At 31.2% G+C, this 18,454-nt stretch overlaps 1 protein-coding gene across 1 annotated transcript in view; it reads right to left on the bottom strand.

Moving 5' to 3' along the window:
- The window catches only part of MS3_00002334 (uncharacterized protein), a 176,906-nt gene extending 158,988 nt beyond the window's left edge, over window positions 1–17,918 (bottom strand). Inside the window, exon 1 of the mRNA XM_051209902.1 lies at window positions 17,684–17,918. The gene's annotated coding sequence lies outside the window, so the exon portion shown is untranslated. The remainder of the gene's footprint in view (window positions 1–17,683) is intronic.
- Window positions 17,919–18,454: the final 536 nt, after the last annotated feature.

Genomic DNA, 18,454 nt, shown 5'->3' on the forward strand with positions numbered 1-18,454 from the left:
TCCAAGTATAAGATTTCTCAGAAGTGAACATCCGCTAACTCATCCAGTGATCAAACATAAGATTTACAACTCTTACTATGAGCGCTTAACCTCTAAACCACAAAGCAAGTATTGAATATTATACATGTTTAACTTATACTAATTTGACATATCAGTCAACAATCTTTCATCCAGTCAGTCAGCAACAGAGTAGAACTTCATACCTACGTACATCAGTCCAAGTTGCCATACCACATTGAATATGTTATTCAAGGAGTATAATCCTGTGAAGTAAATTTAGAAAGAGAAAAAAGGGACATGAAGAATTCAGAAGATTAGAATTTGGGAGAACACAAAGAGTGGATGCACCTGAGCCAATGCACACGATTTTGAGCCATGTCATTCAAGGTCTTCAACCATCGGTTGACATCAACCCACGGATCGCAACCACGTAGTCTACACCTACCAACATGGCTCAGTCCACTTATCATTAACTTCATGGATTTATGACATGTTTGGTCTGGCCGTCCCTAGCTTTCATCCAACGTACTCCCAAACCATAAAACATCACTTATCGGGGCAGTCGGTGGTTGGGCATAAATAACACATGTCCCAGCCATTTCACCTGATGACGTTTCACTACTTCATCAATTGATTTGCCATCCTTACCTAGTACCCGTTTCCTAACAACTGCATTACTTACTCAGTGGTCCTAGAATATATGAGCAACGCATCAAAGACACCTATGATCAAATACTAGTAACGAATATCCTCCACTGGTACCGGCCATTTTTCACAGCCATAAAGTAGGACGGAACGAAATGCTGCGCATTAAACCCGTCCTTTGGTTGGTAGATGGATATCTCGTCTACGCTATAAATGACGCAAGTTGGCAAAAGCTAGTCGAGTCTTCTGTATCCACGTTGATATTTCATCACACACTATGACACAAAGGCTGATGAGACTCCCAAGATAAATGAAGCAGTCAACACTCTCAACTACTTCATTCCCTATCATGAGTTCAAGTGCCAATATAACCTAATCCTGAAGGAACATTTTGCATTTCAAGGGGATTAAATCCTATCCCATCTCAAACATGCTTACATTGTTGCTTACGTTAGTTAACAATATTTAATGTAATTAATGAATAACTATTTCACATCTAATATATTTAAAAATTTAGTCATCTGAATTATGCATATATATACCTAGAAAGAAACATCTATTCACCTACTTTCTACTTTTCATCAATAATTGTTTTTTTTTTCTTAAATTTACATCTATTACTGATTTCAATAATACATATCAATCTACATAAAGCTACAAAAATGAAAACTAAAATTATGATCTAATAATAATAATAATAATAATAATAATAATAATAATAATAATAATTAATTTTAATTAAAGTTGATTCAATATACTTCGTTGTTGTTGTTGTTTTTTCTCTTTTTCAAGTCATTCGCATTTAGTTTTAATGTTTAGATCCCTTAGAATCTTTCGAAGAAAAGAAAAATTGAGAAAAAAGAAAACTCAATTAAAAGATTCAGTGATTTTGTTTTCAGGAAAAAAAAAGAATTAAATTATTATGCAAATTAAAACTGCTGAAAAATATCGATTAGAGAAGTTTTTTTCTTTTTTTCTTTTCTCTTTTTTTCTTCGTTTTTGATTGATACATATCGATAATTAGTTGAACAGTGACCATAAACATTAATATATTAGATAATGATTACTAGAAGAAAACAACCATCCAATGCTTCGATGATGATGATGATGATGATGATGATGATGATGATGATGATGATGATGATGATGATGATGATGATGATCTAGTTTAGATAGAACAATGAGAAGACGCAGTTGACCTGAAAAATGTGATGTATTAGCGCTATACATTTCGAACAATCTGGTCACACATATACTTGTATAGCGCTAATACATTACATTTTTCAGATCAACTCCGTCTTCTCATTGTTCTATAGAAATTTATAAGAGGAACTAATTGCTCTAAAGATCTAGTTTAGATTGATATGTGAATTCAACTGTTAAAATATTATAATCTTCACAAATCCTCATACTTATAATACTAGATGATTACAGGAATTGTCAAATGCTTCTATTTGTATCAGAAGGAGTTTTGTGAAGATTATAGTAATTTCAATAGTTGAGATTATGAGTTAATTGAAACTAGATGACTGCATACTGTTGAGGAGTCCCACAATAGAACAAAATGGTCATCCACTGCTTTCAGCTTTTTTCATGGTGGTCTAGCTTCAATTGACTCATGATCTTAACTATTAAAATTATTTCTATTTGATCTTTACTTACTATGACATGAGATTCATTTGGTACATCTTAGTTTATTACAGCTTGTAATATTTAAAGAAAAAAGTCTTATTACAAAATCGGTTCAAATAACTTAGTTAAAAGTTGTAACTGAGCACACATTTGTTTAGTTTGGTAAGAATGTGAATACGTTTAATAGACTCAATAAAATATTCCAAACATTCTGTAGTATTGATAGAAACAAAAGTCTAAGAGGTTAGAAACAAATGGCTACATAATGATTGAGCAAGTAAGAATAAAATGTGTAAACCTCAGTTAATCTAAATAATGCTGACAATCTAGAAGACAGTCGAAATAATAAAAAAACATAATGATCTAAGTTAATGAAAGAGTCGAAAAAAATTAAATGTTATAATGAAGAAAAAAAAAAATTTGTTACCATGGCAAAGAAAGATGAACAACCATCTGATACCTGATGGTAAAGACTTCAGTAAACCTCAGAAGACTAGAACCTAACCTTTTACTAACCACCTAGAAGAATTTCAAGGTATATACCTAACGCCCAGTGTCCGAGAAAAATTTAATAAATACACTATCGAACACTACTATTAATATCGTTGGATTCCGGTTCAGTAGTCTAGATGTTAATGAATTCACATCCAACACCATGGGTCCTGTATTCAGTCATCGGTTACAAAGCTGATAATTTGAATTATTAGAATGACTTATGTCTTATTTGAATATGATTAAACAAAGAACTTATCTTTAAAGTATACACCTTTCAACCGTTAAATCTCATATTTAAATACTACAATACATACTTCACTTTGATTAGCTAAATAATATCACCAGTCACTAAACATACAATATCAAGCAAACAAACGACTAAAAGATAAAAGAGACTCAGATTTTATCTAATCTATTAATTCCATTCAATAGCTTAGTAAATATATAGAAAAATTTAATTGGTTTTCAATGAATCCAACTATAGTTTATTATAATAAACAATCATAATAGGCAAATATTACAATCCATCTTATCTTTAAATGAATTGAGTACACTCATATCATATCATTTAAATAAATTAGGCATGATCATAACAAAACAAAAAAGCGAAACAGATAATTAACACCAATATAATCAAAACAAATTGGAACCAAACTCTATTTAAAATTCATTTCTACCCATATCTCTCTCAAGTTCTTTTTTCTTTTTGTTATGTCCGAATAAGCATAATGAATGGTAACTTTTGGGATCTATTTATAGACAAATACTATGCGGGTATTTTTATTGTATAATTGTTAAATAACTAAACTGTTCATATTCATGTTCTTCTTATTATGAGCTTTATTTTGACCTATGAACTATTACTATACGACTTACCATTCTTAAATTATGCCCTGTCTATTAATTACTACCTCCCTCATTCACAGCCGTATTTGGCTAATTCTTGTACAAATGTTATTTTCTGTTTTATGGTACGTTGTGGTCTGTTTGGTTTGTATATAAACCCAGTATGTTTGAAATACATGATTCATATCTCAGAGGCTGAGACTGGTGTTCTGGATCAATCAGGACTCTAGACTGCTCGTACGCGTTTTATGCGTTACTGGTCCGATCGAGAATTCACCGCTCTCTAATTGGCAGTATCGTTACGTATACATTAGCAGGGCACTCAGGCCATAAGTTATAACACTTTTATACATAAATATTACATATTTTTCTTTTTATCCTATTCTCTCTTTAATCTGACATTAATATTCAATTAAATAAATGACTAACTGTTTACAATGATGTTATTGGTGGTGTTAAATTTCAAAGAATCCTTTAGGATGTGTGTTCTCTGTATTGTTTTGCGTGATATCTTGATGGTTGTTGTCAAGATTATTAAATTTTCTGATGTAAGTGTTCTTTGTAGCTTCATCTTTTGGTCCTCTATGATGTCATACTGTTAAGAAAAAAACTAAATACTGCATAATGATGAAAGATGGATAGTGGCTAAAAGTGAAATCCAGGACGCGACTGGATGCACCTGGATCTCACAGTGGATGTTCACTCTGAAACTTGAACCCAGTACTGTACGAAACGCGCGTCATGGATTCCACTGCTAGCCGCTATTCATCTTTGCTAAGAAAGATTATGACCTTAGGCAATATCGAGGAAATCCGCACAGGATGCACATATGCCAATAAGAGACTAATCAATTACAGTCCTAAATAACAATGGGAAGATACAAGTAAACAACACCAAGTGAGATGGATAATAAGAATACAGAAAATATTTTGAAACTTGTGTGTGTTTTTATTTTGTTTTGTTCTGTTATTGTGTTTGTTCAATGTTCCTTTTTCAACTTTTCTTTTCCTTTTCTTTCAGATATTTTAAGTCTTTAGATAATACAGCATAGTAGTGAGCACTTACATACTAAGACTCTGTCCGAATAAACAAATATTAATTTTCAGTATAGGGTTGTGAGATCATGAACCGATTGATGTTAGATCACCATTGAAAACCTGGAAGCACATGACGGCCCTTTTGTCTTATTACGGGACTCCTTAGCAATGCGCATCCACGATCCCGCTCTCGAACGCTTAACCTCTAGACCATGATCTAGTTCACGATCACAATCAAAAGACTTAATAATCTCCACAACCCCATACTGATAATTACGACGTACTCACTAATGGCTATCTTCGTGAGGGAATTGTCGGAGTTCTGGTGAGAAGCAGTGACCTGTGGAGCTAATCCCTGTCGGGTAGAGACAGGTATCTAACTCAGCACAATGGAAGATTGTCGTGCAATTTCGTGGATTGGTTGAGGTTAGTCATTAACACGATTGGATGCTGGCACTGTGGTCTAGATGTTAAGCGTTCGTGTGCGAGATTGAAGGCCCTGGACTCGCATCCCGCGAGCAGGTTCGTGCATGCGTACTGCTGATGAGTCCTACAATAGGATGAAACAGCTGTCCAGTGCTTCCAGGTTTCCATCGGTGGTCTAACATCCATCAGTTCATGATCTCAATCAAAAAAACATTAATTTATCATGATTGTGAAGATTATTCAATGTTAACTTTGAATTGATGGCTTATGTGGTGAAAATACCCGACTTTCATCTAATTTACACATCATTTTAACGGCTGTGAATAATAACAACTAGATTTTTTTATAATAAAGCAGAATGATTGTTTTGTGAACTAGATGACTGAAAACAGTTTTCTCTGTAACATGATGATGGAATTAAAATCTTTCAATCAAAACATTATTACGTAACATATTAACTAGAGCTTAATTATACTTTATATAACTCAATAAATATAATCTTTTGGTGAGACTATAATTTATGGACGATCCTTGAGCGACACTAATGTGATCTTGTGAGTGTCTATCAACTTACTAAGGTTAAACGAGAGTTATAAAGCAGTTTGAAGAATAAGGATTATGATTTACATTTGATGGTTAAGGCTAGGAATTAGATTTATGGTTCTCATCAGTTATAATGCCAAGACTCTATTTAGCCAAATCGGTGAATGAATTTCGCGCCAAAGTCTAAGACCTGTTATCCTCAATTTGATAAGTTATTATAGTCTCGTCATTTCAAATGAACAAAATTTATGTAATTAGATAAAGAAATTTGGCTTGATTATTTTTGTCACTTTATTGAATCTATTAATTGTTAAACTTTATTAATATGTACTACGCATAAATGTCGACGAGTCACAGTGTGTTGTCGTTAATAGAAGTAATATTCTTAAGTAAAATATTTTCAGCGAGACCATAATTTATGGACGAACCAATCACATTTATGTTAACAAGTCTTGGATTTCGGCGCAAAATTCTTTATCCATTTGGCTAAATAGCGTCTTGGCACTTTAGCTGATGTCAGTCTGTGATGAAAACCTTAAATATAATATCTAACCGTAAACATCAAATGTAAATCACAATCCTTATCATTCGCATAGATTTAAAACCTTCATTTAGTTCTAGTCAGTAAGTGGACATTCTCAAGACTGCTTCAGCGTCGCTCAATGATCGTCCATAAAAAATAGTCCCATCAACAAAATATATAAGATTGTTTTAATTGTTCGTGCAAAATAATAATTTTTCAATATTCCATTTTATTGTAACCCTTTGTTCTAGTTGCCTACGCAAAATACTTCAAATCCGTTGGTCAGACACTATCAGCAACAACCTACTACGGGAGAGAACAAACTCGATTCCAGTGGAGCAAGAAATCGGGAAGAAACGCTGGGAGTGGATAGGACGCGCATTCAGGAAAGCACGCAACTGTGTCACAAGGCAAGCCGACACTCAGAATTTTCAAGGCCAAACGAGAAGAGGAAGACCAAAGAATACAATACTCCGACAAATGGAGACAGACATGAGAAGAATGAGCAACAATTGGATAGAAGTAGAAACAAAAGTCCGAGGACAGTGTGTGTTGGAGAATACTGGTCGGTGGCCTACGCTCGATTGAATGTAACTAAGTAAGTAAGTTCGTTCTAGTATAATTCATCTAATTCAAATAAAAATAAACCTATTCAATGTTTACAATATACGGAGAATGAAGAAGAATCATTAAATAAATTTGAATATTCAGTTGAAATTTAATTTCGATTCACTTTATGCATGAATAATTGTTTATGAATATAAATAGAGATGTAATGCTACACTATGTTATTGTTTAGTTTCTCTAATTATCTCTTTCATAATAATCATCAACATTATCTATCTTTGTTTCAATGTTTCAAAGAATAAGTTTTGACAAATTTGTCATCGTCTTTTTTTTACCTTTTAAAGTAGCTATAATATGGTGGATTCATTGAAGCAAATCTTTCCATGGATAAAATATTCACTATAAAAGATAGTAATCTATGAATTGTATGCTTATATTATGTTGTTCCATGTTTATTCTATTTGTCTATGTACCAATGATACTGATAAAATCTATTCTTGTAACAGATATCATTCATTTAACATACTCTCACAGAGATTTTTTCTCAGTGATAGTGTTCATAGAGAATTGAATATAGTTTAAGTTTCTCAAGAATTATCACTGTTTTTCGCTCTAGGAAAGTTAGAATGAATTTCATATCTATGTTGAGATAATATGGTGGTTGGAGTTAGTCAACAGTAAACCCAAGAACTAAATTTCGTGCTATTCGGCACCTGTAATCTTGAGGGAACTGATGATCCCTGACTGATTTGATCACGTGTCACAGAGATTCACAGTCAAAGATGTTACCACTAAGCTATCCTGGCCACGATTGACCTCTTGTGGGAGTGAGATGTATTTACAATTGATTGGTCACTGAGTAGTGATGAATATCATGTGTGTCAGGTCCTTCTTAGTACAGATCGATAGGATTCAATCACTACACAGTGACCAATCAATTGTAAATGTCATATCTTTTTTTCTTTATAAAAGATCATGTTTTGACATCTGAGTTAGAATACAGGGTATCTATTTCAAAATTTTGGTTCAAATCAAGTTACGATTGTTATCCAGTGCCTTCAGAGAGTGATCAACCTTTCATTAACGTTGTTGAGTAAATGGGCCACTATTCTTCAGGTCGTTCACTTGCAAACAGATAATTTCTTGCTTTAATAAATATCAAAAGAGCTATGGATCTGAATTCTATGATTAATACAACATCCAATGGTGTATTAAATCAACGTGGGATGAAGCACAATTATGCAACAGTTCACAACCTCAGGACCCATATCAACACAACAAAATGAAATTAACACGATAAGAAACACTGATTGGGATATTTCAACAAAACCATGACAATTTAAACCAAATTTTGGAATGAGAAAGAACTGCAACTCATAAGTATTCTAATAATAGTCGATAATATTCAATGACTACGCTTGCTTATTGACTAACAATTACTATTTCGAGTTTTGAATTTACCTTAAAAATTCTAAATTATGATTTATAATAGGAATGTTCCCGAAAAAAGTGGTTTATAAAAGCATTTAATTAAGCAAACAAATAAATCTCAATGATTTCATGCTTCAGCTATCATAATGACATACCTTTTGGTACTAAGATCGATCAAAGCTATATGCTGTAAATCTATCCTCAGTCCAGTGTTTTTTTAAATCATAAAATGTGATAGCTAATTGGCTAAAAAAACAAAATCTTAATCATGGATGCGCACTGCTGAGGAGTCCCACAGTACGACGAAACAGCTATCCAGTGATTCCAGGTTTTCCATGGTGGTCTAGATTCGATTGACTCATGATCTCAACTATTAAAATATTCATTAGTTTTTCATCATAGCTCCACACTAATATATATATGATTAACAATAATGAACTAATATTCATCGATTAGACGACGTTACGTCATAAAAATATAATGACATATCGACTATAAATTAACATTGAGTAATTGGAAGAAAAAGGATTAATAATAATCAAAGTAATTACTGGAAAATCAAGCAGTTGCTACGTTGCATAATATATAAAAAAGAGAAGAAGGAACTAACAAAATCCTTCGATGAATGATCAGTAGTATAGTAGTTATGTAAGGATCACGAGACGAATGTTGCAAATAAGTAAAATACAAAAGAATGGAATAAATACGAAAATAGTTTATCAAAGTTCTGCTACTAACTTCCCTATACCGATGACCAAGTTAGCGAGAGTGATTGTACAAACTCCTTATGGATGCCAAGGTTAAGTTTGTGAACTTGGCAATTGCACTGTGCAAAAGATGCATGAATTAAGATTTCATATTTGAATCCAACTTCCTTTACTTTGATTCAGGTAGCTATATGGTTTCAAAAAGCTGTCACATTAGATTGATTGTCCAAAAACAATATGAATGAAAAGATCTATTGTTTGGCTATAATAGAAGAGTGATTTTTATCTAAGTTAACTTTATTCACATAGATTATAATATATAAGTATCATCTATTAAACGATTTCTTCATTGATTATCTAATAGTTAATACATAGATAAACGATACTAGATAACAACACAAGTGCTTTTCAGTGATTGAAACAAGCAATAAAGTCATTCAATTAATATATATGTCGGATAATTGGATGGCGGATTACACGTGAGGAAAGAAAAGCAGATTATGTCTAAAACTGTCAAAATCAAATGATGAAATAATAGAAATGGTAGACAAATTGAAATAAAAGAAACCTTATCTTTTTTCTTTCTCACTATTACATCATCATTTGAAATAAAGGTGTAATTTGTAAGAAAAAATTCGAAAAAAACAAGTGATTGATAAATAACAAATCTCAATCAAGATTATGTCAGTTTCTAGTTAGAATTAATTGTAATAACAGACTTAATGAAATAATTGATATTACATATCTTGTTGCTATAGGTGTCGATTTTAGATTCATGTTTATACTTGGTTATTCTATGTGTATTCGTAGTTGATTCAATGAATAAAAAAGCAGATATTGATAAAGCTAATATCAGTGCTTTCCTCATCTGTTCAATACAAGCTTAAGCGTGCATCCGGTTTAGATAGTGAAACAATCAATGTTAAACCACCATTGAGAACCTGGAAGAACTGGGTGGCCGTTTCGTCTCAGTCTGGAGCTCCTCGGCAGTGCGCATCCATGATCTCGCACGTGAGATTCGAACCCCGGACCTTCGATCTCACGTGTGAACGCTCAATCTCTAGACAGCCGGCATCCAGTAATGTAATTGTCTAGTTTCAACCAATCCACGAAATTTTGCGACCGTCGGGAAATAGAAGCAGATATGAAAAGTATGAATAACAAGTGGAAAGAGCTGTAAAGGATTCCCCAGGGCATGGTTGGATGGAGAATACTGGTGAACGGCCTATTCTCCTTCATGAGGAGTAACAGGCGTAAGTAAGTAATCATATTAAATTTACACTTAATTGTTTCTAAATCAGATAACTTTTATTTCATCATTTTTGAAATAACAAGATGTTATAAGTTTTCCAGTATTTTCTAAGTAATTTATTTGGTAAACATTCTCTGTTACTTTGAATTCTTGTGATTCTTGATGGTTAAGTAAGTCTACAACTTTAATAATTATTTGTTAAGTGTCGAGAATTCCAGAATCAGTTGAATTCATAAGTCGGTCTAAGCTAGACCATCATTAAGAACCTAGAAGCATTGGATGACTATTTTATCCTCTTGAATTCAACTATTAAAATTACTACAATCTCTAAAACCCCATTCTAATTCCAGAATCAACCATATCTTTATATGATTTAACATTTTAATTAACCAAATTCCTGCATTGTTTCGTGAAGATCTATTAAAGATTAGTACGTTATTTAAGCAGATCTATAGGAGAATTTAGTCAATCGAATGTTTACATAAATAATCTAATATGGTTCAATATTATAAAGATTTTGAAATTTCTTAATTATTGGCATTAATATATTTGGTGTCCATTCTTAACATAGTGACATTATTTGTGATTCTTTCTTTTTGGATAAATGTTAAGTAAATGATATGATTGATGTCTCAGTTAGTGGCACTGATCATTTACATCTTTTAATTTTAAACGATATGATAAATCAATAATGTGGTATACTCTCAATCTGTGAGATACAGTGACACACCTAGTTGAACACGTTTGGCGGTAAACATATATATATATATATATATATATATATACTGACATAAAATATCCGGTCTTCCGTCTTTTAATCAAATATTCTTTACCTTATATATTTAATTTCTGACTGTCCTCTTAATAAGGAGCAGTGAGTAATACATTGCAAATGGTGGTTCAATAGGTAGGATACATAATCTTCTTCATTAAGTTGAATCTGGTTAGCTGTAATCTAACAAGCGACCAATTATAAATGACAATTATAGAAACAATGAAAAGATAACTATAAACTATAAAGCTTCCATAAAATGTATAAAAAACTAGACACAGGATTGAATTGATTTCAATGTAATCTACGCATTTCAAAGGCTTAAATGCATTAGACAGTTTATATTTGCTAAGAACGTTATGAGCTATAAATATACAATTACGTCATAGCATGCAAAGTAAGAAGAAAAACACTGCTTTATTACTGGTGAAACAAAATGAATTTCAATGACGTAAAAACCTCTAAATTACAACTAAATACACTTGTCGTGTCGGTTATTATGTTAAGCCCATATACTTTATTCTAGCTTTTGGACAGACCATTTGATTCATTCTATTTGAGTCACATTCTGACTTTGTTAATTATTCGCTTATCAATCTTGATTTTATATAAGCGAGTAGGTGTGTGTACACTTCTTATCACATTACTCATCAAATGTCTGCAACCTATTTTTGTGTAACTATCAGTACTGATTAACGCTTGGTTAAATGGGAGTTGGCTTACCAGCCATCTCCGCTCTGCGTCATTTCTCTTCTCTCTATTCCATTCGCTTTATATACAAAATATATGTATTCACAAGTTCATTCTCGTTTATTCGACTTACTCAATTCCGTTATTGACTAACGCGATTTAAGTCGATGATTATATACGAGGATAGGCGATAACAAACATTCATACGATCATCTTGGAGTCAGATTCACGGTCTGCTAAACACTGATGAATATGAACATAAGAGATTAAATGAAGTGTACAGGAATAGAAATATCCTATAACAGTATAATTTAATATGTAATTAGTAATCAACTATGTTTAGGAAGTGATTTCAGTAAGATAATAATTTGTGGTAGTTGGTATGCAATACTCAGGCATACATGTTCATACAAGTGCAACAATAATAAAAGTACAATGGTGGTATACATAAGTTGTTGTACGAATGACTGTTTGTTAAATGAGTTAACAACAGGGCTTGACCAAATTAAATGAATAAACTCAAATGTATGTGAGCTACTATAAAGTTATCAAACAATCATTTCATCTAATAACTCAATACATTAATGAATAAAACTAATAAGTAGTATCTTATTCAGCCTATAAAATCAATCTCTTCTAAAATAAAGTGATTAATTGAATTCAGTATTTATTTTTCAATAACATAGAGAAGGATACAAAAAGTATATTCTCACAGATGAACCAAGCTGTAATGATATTAGTCAAAACGACAATGAAAGTTATATAACTACACCATACAGTTCAGAGAGTTGAACGACGCTAAAAAACTTTTTGTTGATGTTTTGTTCTTTGGACTGGATGTTTTGGTCGTGGGGTTTTCATCGTTCTTCTGCACGACATTATGAACATAAACTTCAGGTAGAAGTGATGTGTTCAAATTTCTCCACATGTGGTTCACAGTTTGTCCTGTACACCTCCATGATGATTGGTTCTTGTTGGCATTGACATCGAGGTGTACAGAACAAACTGTGAACTACATGTGGAGAAATTCGAACACTTCACTTCTACCTGAAGTTAATGCTGATGATGTCATTTATAAGAACGATGAAAACACCACGACCAAACCATCCAGCTTGGAGAACAAACCTCCAACTGAACAACAAATCTTCTCCATCACCGACACTAAAAAGCATTCATTTGAGCTATTAATCTTCTACAACATTTTGGAAATACTAAAGTGTATTATAATGAACAAAACCTGTTTAGTTGATCTCTGACATGGTTTGGCTGAAATAATTCTTATTTTAGTAAATCTAATCAATATTCTGTCAAATATTTAAAAAATATATGACCAGAATACATAACACATACTACTGGAATGAACAAGAACACGAGTGAGGGAAAATCCTACGTAATTCGTACGAAATTGCAGAGCACCTCACTAAAATTTGAGAATCATATAGGAAATAGTCAATCCATTATCTCAAACTTGACTGTTTCTGTTCCAAACATCAATCCATTGTCTCCGATTTCATTGTTCATGCATTTTCATACCAATTGCGTTCCGTTCCCGTTCTTTCCTTATCGATCTTCTATTGAAATATATTCTATGCCTGACCAACGTTATATACTACTTATGTGGATATAAGTAACCCACACCACACTACTTAATAATTGATGATACTAATTAAAAAGACACAAATCAGAGTATCACGATTTCATCTTTCATTATTATGCCATAACTATCATTCTATTAAGTATTTTTATGCTTGTGAATTCAATGTATAGTAACAATTAAAATTTGTCCTTTAACATTTATCAGATATCTTGTCTTGATAAAAGTATATTTAAAGTATATGTAATATTCAAAGTATTCTACAAATTGTTCTACCTTTGAAATTCTTCCATAGTGTAGTTACCTTTAGTTTGATTCTATCAAATTAGAATATGAATTATGGTTCGTGAGGTGTCTGCTTTATTAACAATAGTGTAGCAAATGATTATCATTATGTTTATCTAGGTGTATTAGTTAAATATTATACTTAAGTAATTTACAATGTACATGTACATTTGTTATATTGTTGATTGTTTTAATTGAGTTCGATTACTATACACAATAAAACTTGTAACTACATGTTATATCAAGACATCGGAAAAGACTGTATATATGTCACAATGAAATCTTGAATGTCAAAAAACAACAAACTTTTATGAATAAATCTGATACATCTTAAACAGGTTTAATGTCTTTCTGGATTCATTACCTAAATGGGTGACTCATTTAAAATGATAGGTAATAAACGAACACTCATACGCAGTAGCATTCAGTTGATAAGTCATAAATTCAATGATATATGCTTCTTGGATTTCATCTGTAAACTTCAAGTTTATTCATCACTGAAAACTAAAAAAATATTTCTGTTAATTTAATGCTGAAGAATGCCAAAATACGGCAAAACGGCCATCCAGTGCTTTCAGATGGTCAAGCTTCAAATGACTCATGAATTCAACTATTAAATTACTATAATATCCACAAAAATCACTTTCTGATAATAATTTCAATAATTGAAATAATGCTTCAATTGAAGATAGACCACTATGGAAAAATTAGAAACATTGGATGGCCATTTCGTCCTAGTATGCTACTTCTCAGCACTGTGTATCCACGATCCCGCCCTCCGTGAGGGTCGAACCCAGGATCTGTAGGTCTCGCGCGCAGAACTGATAGGTCCTAGGTTCGAATCTCAAGGGGGTGGCGGTACCGTGGATACGCACTGCCGAAAACTTCCATACTAGGAATAAACGGCCGTCCAGTGTTTCCAGGTTTTCCACGGTGGTCTAGCTTCAATTGAAATTACTAAAATCTCCTCCAAACCCCTTCTGATGATAATAATTTAGTGATTGTTTATCAGTGTAATGTTTAAGCGTATATTATAATATATTAGTGTTCAAATAAATTGTTTTCTAACATTGTCAAAAAGCCAAGTATATAAGTCAATTAGATCCATAAACGATGTACTTTTACTCTCTTGATGATTACATTGTCAAAACTATCTAAAATGGGACATTCTATTATTTGTACAAAAACTTTGATTTAGTTCATATTTATTGATAAATGTAAATATTAAGACATTTGTACATCATGAAGTGAATTTAGTTAGACTGAGATTCGGTACACGTGACCTCATCAAGACTTGGACAAAAGACCATCTGCTCTCTTAGCAAGAGCTTAGGCTTTAGATCATTCAGACTGTATGCAGTGATTTGTACTTCTACTTTAGTAAGTCCGTAATAATTCTTCAATATCTTTCAATGTTGATAGTGGATAACTAAGTTATACATTACATTGTTGAATTCCACTAGTCACAGCATCTGATTAAACCATTGCCAATTGCCTCTTAAAATTTGTCATCAATGAGAACATAAATAACTTTATGTCTAACTATAATGCTTAATGCATGAATAATTTTGTGAATAAGCTTGTATTTTAAAGGCAATTTTCACCATTCAACAAAAAAAGAGTTTAGTTGAGAACAAATCGTTTGTGAATCACGCAAAGTAACATTAAATAATTCCATCTATGATTTTTTTTTAGCAATGCAAAATCCTACAACGGTGAAAAAACAATAAGCATTAAGAATGTTAAAGTCTTAAAATGATCGAAATACTTCTAGAATACTAAATCATTACATAACACAAAGAATATACTTATGTTCATTCACATTATGTTACAAAATTACAAAATATATAAACATGATATAATTTCTCTCTGAATGTGATTAACTGTACAAATCTTTAATTCAGATGAATAAGTCATTGTAATGCTAGTTGCTAGAGGATAACAAATTGTCATTTAATGAGGTTATATTTCTTTTTTTTTCTCTGAATGCGTCAGTTTAGTTTGAAGTTACTTTATATAGATTTGCTTAGCCTCATATCCTTTTGATGAAAAAAAATAACGGCGAGATTATAATTTATGGAAGAACCAATCACGTATAAGATAATAGGACTCGGATTTTGGCACGAAATTCGCCCATCCATTTGGCTAAGTAGAGTTTTGGCATTATAACTAATGTCAGTTCATGATGAAAACCTTAAGTCTCATTTCTAACCCTAAACATCAACTGTAAATCATCATTCGAAATCCTCACACTAATTTATAACCTTCATTTGATCCTAGTTATTTGCTGAACACTCTCAAGGTCAGTTTAGCATCTCTCAAATGTTGTCCATAAATTGTAGTCTCACCAAAATAATCTCCAGTACACTTAATATGTTAGTTATAATTTATCACTGATCAGTAAATTGATTAATATGTGTTTGTTTTTTACTCTAAACGTTCTATCATTGAAATTACTTATAATTAATGTTTATTATACGAATTGTCAATCACTCATTGTTCAATGGTCTTTTTTTCTTAAAACAATGTAATCTATTTAGACTGAAATAGTTTATGAAACTATTCATACATGATAATATTAGTTAAGCGTATAAAATTTTCATATACATATATATATAAAGTCAAACTAAATAGTGTACTACTGATGTCAACTGATATAAGTAGTATGTATTATAAAGTGAAAATGAAGTGCCTGGCAGCAGAAAGTTATGTAGATCAAAGAAAAGACAACAAAGACTGGTTAGTTTAAAAACGAAAGAACAATGAATTTCGAGACGTTTGATTGATATTCGCGAAAGAAAAAATTAAGTTTGTGGCAAATAATTAACGTTTTGCAAATGAAGTATTTACTGTATGCTTCTCAGATTTTAGTAACATGCTCTGTAATTTTGTGTTCGAACATATTCGACTGTCATTACTTGTGTCATCGTTCACTACAATACCGACCAAATATCATATGTAAATAATACTAAACGAATGTCATTATATAAATAACATAATGAGTTAAAATACTACCTGAAGTTTTACTTCATCGAAATATTTAGATGCTGTTATTGCTAACGATATACAATTCAGTGAAGTCATTTGATTCTCTAAACTTTTGATATTGATTTATTTAAGCTCTAGATTTATTTTATTAATTAAAGCTATCACCATTGTAAATTACGCGCTTGCTGATCATTAACAGCTAACACTGTATAGTGACACAAAATTCCAGTTCCATCATAAGCCAAATCTCTAGTTTTTTTAATGTTATGTACCAAGGGTAAGTTTGCTAAATTGATATAAACGCACAATTTTTATGATCCTAATCATAGAGTCTACTTAAATATGAATTTAGTCCTTAAAATTACTTAAATCTTTTGGATTGGACTGATGAGAATTGTGTATATGAAAAATAAAATTGTCGTACAAAATCATGTTGAACTATTCGACAATTGAATTCGTAAGTGTATATTCTATAGTTAAGGTGTAATACCTGTCATTCTCATATGGATACTAGACTTCTGTTAAAACCCTATTTTTGGTACATGTCATAATATTGGTCATAAACAATAATTTATTTCTGATTAGAAGTTTAAATCTATACTTACAAGAATGTTGACTATCGTTTTGCGTAGTCCGTTAAAGTTACCATACTTTTAAATGATTTTACATTTGATTACACATTTTACATGTCCGACATTAATATCTGACCTAAAACGTCCTAGTGGAACTACTGGGTAATGGAGATAGGCTTATTAATTAACTTGGGCAGTCAGTATAGTTCGGACTAATTCATTAATCTACTGTAACCTGGATCACATGCTCCAAATGCTTCAGGATTTAAGTAAATTTGTTAAAAATTCTCAGTAAAATTAATTTATAAATCCTGTCTATTGTAATTGTAAACTATTATTTTATCATTTTTACACAAGCCTTTAATTTAAGCTAATGATTTAGTCGTTTCCAGAAAAGATATTTGCCAAGTAAATATTATTAGGAGAATAACATTTAAAATTTCATAATTCAAACAAAAAATATTCAGTATTAGGTTGTGGAGATTATTAAATTTTTGCTTGAGATCATGAACTGATTGATATTAGACCACCATTGAAAACTTGAAAGTACTGAATAGCCATCCGGCGGTCTAACATCAATCAATTCATGATCTCAATCCAAAAGAAAAATTCCTTTAAATTTATTAAAAATTTATATTTATCAATCATTTTGAAAAAATATCAATCCAATGAACTTACCAAATAAAGAAAGATCAAATTTCATCCCATAATCAATTTATTATATAATATGCATATGTATTTCCAAGTAATAAACACAAAGATTATTACTAAGATTATGTTAGTATTATTATTTTTTTTATTTTTTGTATGAAATAAAATCAAAATAATAAATATGTTTATCCTTAGAATATCAGTTTCAGTTCCAGTTTGGAAAGGATAGGAGGCTTGATGGCCTAAGTACTTAATAATTTTCTTAATATGATCAAAATGATCATATATATATGCCAAATAAATAAATATTTATTAAATTGATTGAACCAATCAATGTATTTTATTTTAACCAATCAAATTCATGTATTGACATTTTATCGTGATATAAAATTAACCAATCAGAATTTTTCTTTTTTGTTTTTTTTGTACTGCATTGATTTACTTTTAACTCTTTCAAATATTGTCAACTTGTTTTTCCTTTTTTCTTTTCTTTCTTTTTAAAGTTAATTTTACATTCTAGATATTATCCTTTTTCTTTTGTATATTTTTTTCTTTTTTGGATTAATCTTTTCACTTGTTATGTACATAGTTACATGACTCCTAAAAAAAAGGATTTTATTAAGTTTATTTTGTATGATGACGTAATTTTAGGAGAAAACTTCCCCCCCAAAAAAAGAGATTTTTAATATATAAATTTATATGACAACTAAATGTTAATTACAAGGCGCCATTATTTAAATAAACTTTAAGAAATAAAGATCAATAAAAAGTACTTTATTTTTTCTTATCTAAAGAATA

This window comes from Schistosoma haematobium, chromosome 1 (genome assembly GCF_000699445.3).
Source record: "Schistosoma haematobium chromosome 1, whole genome shotgun sequence".
NCBI lineage: Eukaryota > Metazoa > Platyhelminthes > Trematoda > Strigeidida > Schistosomatidae > Schistosoma > Schistosoma haematobium.